Below are 6,000 nucleotides of genomic sequence, written 5' to 3' on the forward strand. Positions count from 1 at the left end.
AAATCTCCCCCAGTAGTGGACAAACACATCGTGGTGGCTTCAAAGTCAAAAACACCCACGGGAGGTGGCCGCTCCAGCCAGAGGGATGCAAATTGGCCATGGTGCTGCCCAAAGGGATGTCCTCATCCCTCCTGCACCCCGACCCATGGAGGCGTGGGTGCTGTGGGGCTGGGAGGAGGGTGCCCATGCCAGCATCAAGCAGCCTTTTCAGAAACGACGGGGACATCAGCACCAGACATGCTGCGCAGGACGATTTGATGGAGCTGTGTTTATTTTTTTTCACAGTGCAATTTCTTTTTAAGGCTGATTCCCAGGTCTGGAGGGTGGGAAATGGGGAAACTGGGGGTTTCGTGTCTGCACCGAGTCCTTCCCACAGTTTCCTGGGCAAGAGGCTGCCTGGGTTGGGTGATGCTGAAGGCAGAACTGAAGCTGGTCCCCTGCCCTGCACCAGCTCCCGAGGCCACACTGCCGAGCCCTGGGACTGTCCTGACCGCAGGCAGCAGCCCAGCTGCACAGGGAAAAATAAAAATGGAAAAAAAAAAAAAGTAGGAAAAATAATGGGAAAAAAACCAAACCAAAACAAAACCAAAACAGTGGGGCGTCAGGGCTTGTGGACCAGCCAGCGGGATGCCCTCCCCCTGGCAAAGGGAGCCAGGACGTGCCAGGTTCAGCTGGGAAATCAAAGTGTGGGTGTCACAACCCAGCCCCGAGGAGGGGACCCTGGATGTGGCTCCATGGGATGGAAAATAAAACCCATGCAGAGCCCAGAGCCAAGCTCTGCAGGGCAGTGAGCATCTCTCCTTCCTTCGAGCTCTCCGCTGCCTTTAAACCATCAGAAATGTGCCAAAATGGGACATTTGGTGACATATTTTCAGCAGCAGGGCTTGAGGAAGTGACCTTTAGCGAGGATGGGAACCCCGGCCCAGCCAGCCCGGCTATTTTTAACTGAGTATCAGGCCGAGCGATGGCGGGTTTCCTTCCTCTTTCTCTTTCGTGAGCACTGAACAAAGGAAAACCAGATAAACCTTCACAAACCCTCCACTTTGAGGCAGGGAAGCCCACGAGGAAAAAAAAAAAAAAAAGAAGTAACTCAGCACATTTCTGTACAGTGTTGGGATGGACGGTTTAGTCTGCGAATTTCTCTGCAAACCAGGAAAATATGGCAGTGACTTTGCTAATACTTTTTTCACTGGTGGGGGGGTCAAGCTGGAAGGAACAAGGGAAAAATAAAAAGCAGCAACATTATTTTTTCCAAATGTCCCAGGATCTTGTTCCAACACTTCCTGAGCAATAAAAAAAAGAGATTTTTCCCCTTTAAAGTGACCCATATTTAGCTCTATCTAAGAAGGGGAGGAATCCAAAACAATAACAATGAAAGTTTTCATTTGTTGAAGCTCCCTTTCCCGAAATTTTTACTTTGTTTTTTTTTTGTCTTGAAAGGAGAAGCCAAGCCACCACCACCCCAATTTGATGCACACCAAGAAAATTTCTCGAACATCTGAAAATTTGCCATTAAATGCCAACATACACCTAGAGCTCCAGGACACCTTATTAATCTGGGTGCATTGATACCCCCAAAACACGTGCACCACAGGATGGGCAAGAGAGGACCGAATCCGCTTGTCTTTCCCTGGAAAAGACAAAAATGTTTTGCATCAAAAAATCTTTAGAGAATTGGTTGTCAGTCGCTGGTGTAATGACTGCATTTCCAGCTTCTGGCCGTGACTGTGTTTTGCAGGTAGTCTGCAAAAAAAGTGGAAACATTATGTGGAGTGAGATATATATGTGTTTAGCTATATATAGCTTGCAAATATATCAAGCGCTACCTACACGCAACATAAAAGGAATTGTTTGCCAAATACTTAACATGCTGCTGTCGGCTTCTCTGAGTCTCTTCCCTGAAAAAAGAAATATATTCTACGTTAATCAGAGAGCAAATCTATAGCGTGACAGGAGCAGCTTTTGGCTCTGCAAAGGAAGAACACGTGGTATTGCTCAATGCGTTTCAGTTTGGATGTCAAGCCCAGAAATGCTGATGGATGCTCATGTCGAAGGCAGTGGCCTTTGTGGGAGATGTAAAGCTTTTTCCCCCCCATTTTTTGCCTGTATTTTTTTTTTTCCCGGCTTGAGGAATTGGTGATGGTTTCCTGGCTCAGACATCATGCCTGAGCATCCCTCCAAATCAAGTTGTTTTAGTTGTTCTTACCTTCTCACTGGGCTTGGACTGAGCGGGTTCAGGCTGTGCCTGTGCCCAGAAACTGGGGGCTAAGGAGGCAAAAATTAAGAAAACAGCACAAAAAAGCCAACCCTTTGAAATTCTCCTCTTTACATGGCTCCAGGGATCAAGGCTTTGGGAGCAAACACGTTCCTGAGATGTACAGTGAAGTCATGAGCAATGGTCCTGGTGCTGTTTCAGCACCCAGAGCCCGGCTGGGATGACCCTGGAGAGCTCGGGGGAACCTGTTGTCTTCCTGCAGGACAAGCCATGTCTTGGCCATGTTTGTGCAGGTCCAGCCTGGGTCCCCAGCCAGGGCCACCACCGTGGGCATCACTTCTGCCATCCTGCAGCCTCTCTGCAAACCCCAAGCCCGTTGTGGCTTTGCCAATGGGAAACATCACCTCTCAGCTCCTCAAACCACGGGCCAGTTCTGCTTGCTTTTATATTTTATAGATGTTTTTTTATGAAGGCATGGCTTGCTTCGCATTCCTGCTCTTGCTCACCTGGTGATCAAGGGGCTGCAAAGCAAATTAGCTGCCAAAATGCCCCCACAGCCCCTGGGGGCTCCAGGGTGGTGGTAGGATGGAGCCAGAGCTTTGCTTGCCGGCACCGGCGCGGCGGAGTCTGCCCTCGGCGTGGCGTCACTGCGGTCGGGATGTCGGGAACAACCTTGCCACAAAAATCGAAGCTGGGAATCTGAAAACAAAAATATCACACATGATTTCAGGCTTGCTGAAAGCATGATTGACTGTTTAATTCCCCCCCTACACACACTCCTTTCCTCCGAACCCGGGTGACTCAGCCCTGGCACAGCCGCGGAGGCTTCTCCTGGCTCCTGCCCTCGCCGCGAGAGTGGAAAACGTACCCTCTCGTAAACGCCGGTAGCGATAATCAAGCCCAGCGCTCGCGGGGCTCATCAACTACTGCCAATTAAAACAGAGCTGGCAGCACTCTCCCACGCAAAAGCAGCCGCCACCGAGAAAATACTCCCCATCACCCCAGGATTCTGCTGAACCCCAAACCATGAGGTCCTTGCGGTGCCCCGGAGTGATGGAGAGGGCTGAGGATGCTGAGCCCAGGCACACGAGGCAAAGGCAGCTGCTGGCAGGACCCATGGGGTGGGAAAGCCAAACTCAACGACACTTCAAATGCCACCTGGCCAGAGCGCAGCTGCCGTGGGACTGGCTCTGGTTCCAGCGATGGCCATGGGAAACGCTCCCCATGAGCCCTGGTCTGGGCTCAGTGCTCGGCAGGACACATCACATGGAAGAAAATAAACCCCTTAGCTCAAGGGAAAAAGATGAGATCCATGGGATAAGTCATCTCCCAATGCCGCTTCTTTTAGTCCTGTGCAAAGCTGCAAAGAGGAAAAGCGAGTCAGCAATGTGAAAAGCACCGGTCCCGCACCGAGGAACTGGAAAAATAGTGTTAAAGAAAAACAGGCTCCTTTGGGGCTGCAGACCTGTCTGCTCATGGGGCCATTGGAGCCAGGATGTTTTGGGTTTGCTTTGGTTATTGTTAGTATTTTTAGTATTATTTTTAGTGTTTTCTATTATTATTATTAGTGTTTTTACTAAGTCTTCATTATTTATGAAGCAAAAGTAGCCCAGAACAGGTAAGGAAATAAACCCTTGACTGGCCCATCTCCCGTGCCAGGGCAGCGAGGAGCCAGCAGCGATTTCAAAGTTCACTTTTGCTGATGGCATCGCTGCTACTGAGCACAACCCCAGCGATTAAACGGAGACAGGCCTATCCTCATCCTGTCACCATTCCCTTTACACTCTCCACCTGTAATTTTGCCATCCTGTTTCTGCTCCCGTGCTCCCTCCGAGGCCGGGCAGGCAGAGGGATGCGCTGTCACACTTCCCCACTTTCGCTGCTTTGTGCATCTCCTCCCATGCCGTGCCTGGTGCTGTGGGATCCCCATGCGCATCCTGCAGCCCTGATGGTGTTTTGGGGCTGTGCTGGGTCCCCTGTGCAGGGAATGAGTGGTTTTGTGCAAGCCGCGGTGCGCTGCGTGATGCCTCTTCTCCTGGGAGCCTCTCACACCAATCTTGGCTTTTACATAATTTTTACACTCCAGGTTTCAAGCTGTAAGCATGCAGTGAGTGCTCTCCAAATGCAAAACCCAGAATTGATGCATTTAGAACCCAGCATTTATTTTTTTCTTTCTTTCAGTTCATTGCTCTAATGCCCAAAGTCATGGCTCTGGAGGAATGACCACACAGGGCATCTCCTGTTGCGGGTGAGATGCAGCTGTAGGACTTGGCTTCCTTCATCTTTCAAACATCAGCTGTGTGGGCAGCTCCCGCATCTCCGAGGCATCGCTGGGAACCCGACCTTGACCGCCCTCAGCATTACCCAGGGACAGCACAAAGTCAGGCTGGGAGAGACCCCACGGGCACGGCGGAGGTTTTTGCACCACGAGTGGATTTTCCCTGGGGAGGTTTGATGCAGCAGGAAGATGTTTGCTTGGCACTGGCCAGACTGCACTGCTCACCACAGGCATCTGAAGACCCGTGGGTCGCAACAACAAAATGCTCTCCAAAATATGAAAGCAAAGGCTGTGATGTTTCCTTTCTGCTTTCCCAGCCTGTGAAATGATACTTGCCTATTTTCAAGCTTCCCTATGAGGCTGGAAGCCTCCCCTCAGTCAACCTGATCACACAAAACTATGAGTCCCCAAGTGCACTTTAAGTAAAAAACAAAGAGTCTCATTTACTTTTGAAACATAAGCATCCAAAGGTGCATAGAGACTAAGTTTGCCGGCCACCCAGCCAGCATCTCTCTGAAGATGGGGCAGAGCTGAGCCCTCGTCTCCCACATCAGAAGCAGCCTGTGATAAAAAGAAAAAAAAAAAAAAAAATTCACAAGAACATTTGCTGCTGGAAACTGCTCAGGGGAAGGACGTGATGTCTGGAAGGATTCTGTGCACACAACGTGTGCCAAGGAAGGGGACGAGATGTGATGTCTCTGCATCTGTGTTGGGTGCAAGATGCAAAGAGCATGGCCCAGTTTGAGGCCACCATGGGCTCGCCCTGGGCACCGTGGTGCCCACCATGAGCACCCTGCACAGCAGCCCCAGAGAAGCACAAACCAAACAGTTAAGTAAATTTAATTTTAAGATGGTGAGGAGGCGGCTCTCTGCAGATGGCATCAATACCAGCTCCACTGCCAGCTCCATGGTGTGTCATCGGTTCTGCTCAGCCTGAAGTGATGCAAATATAGCAAACAATGTCATTGTTGCTAGGATTTTCGGGCTCCGGCTGCCTGGCCAGGCTGAGAGAGTGTGGTGATGCTGGGGAAGGACAGCCACGAGGAAAGGTGGTGTTTCAGATGAAGAGGAAGATGAGTAACTTTTCCAAAGGCTGAGTCCTTCCAGTGCACAAATGCCTCTTTTCAATGGCTCAGATCTCAGTTATCAATAACACTTTTGCCTCCCATGGGCCTCAAGGACACCAAAGCACAGATCTGCTGTGGCTTTTGGAGTGGCGACAAGAGCCACCCCACCTGACCCAGTGCCCTGAGCTTGCTCAGCCCCAGCCGTGAGCTCTGAATTCACAGAAACATCTCAACAGCAACGCAAAAAATGACCAGAAGTCGGTATTTATAAAACACCAGACATCCCTATTTACACCTAAAACACTCCCTCAGCACCAGGCCGACCACAACGTCGGGGTGGCAACAAGGCGTGGGGCCTCCTTAAGCCCCCCACGTCTCCCCGCCGTGTGGCTGATGCTCAGGATACGGCACCGAGTAAACACTCCAGCTGCAGTGACACT

The sequence above is a fragment of the Caloenas nicobarica genome, chromosome 17 (assembly GCF_036013445.1).
Source record: "Caloenas nicobarica isolate bCalNic1 chromosome 17, bCalNic1.hap1, whole genome shotgun sequence".
In the NCBI taxonomy this organism is placed as follows: Eukaryota; Metazoa; Chordata; class Aves; order Columbiformes; family Columbidae; genus Caloenas; species Caloenas nicobarica.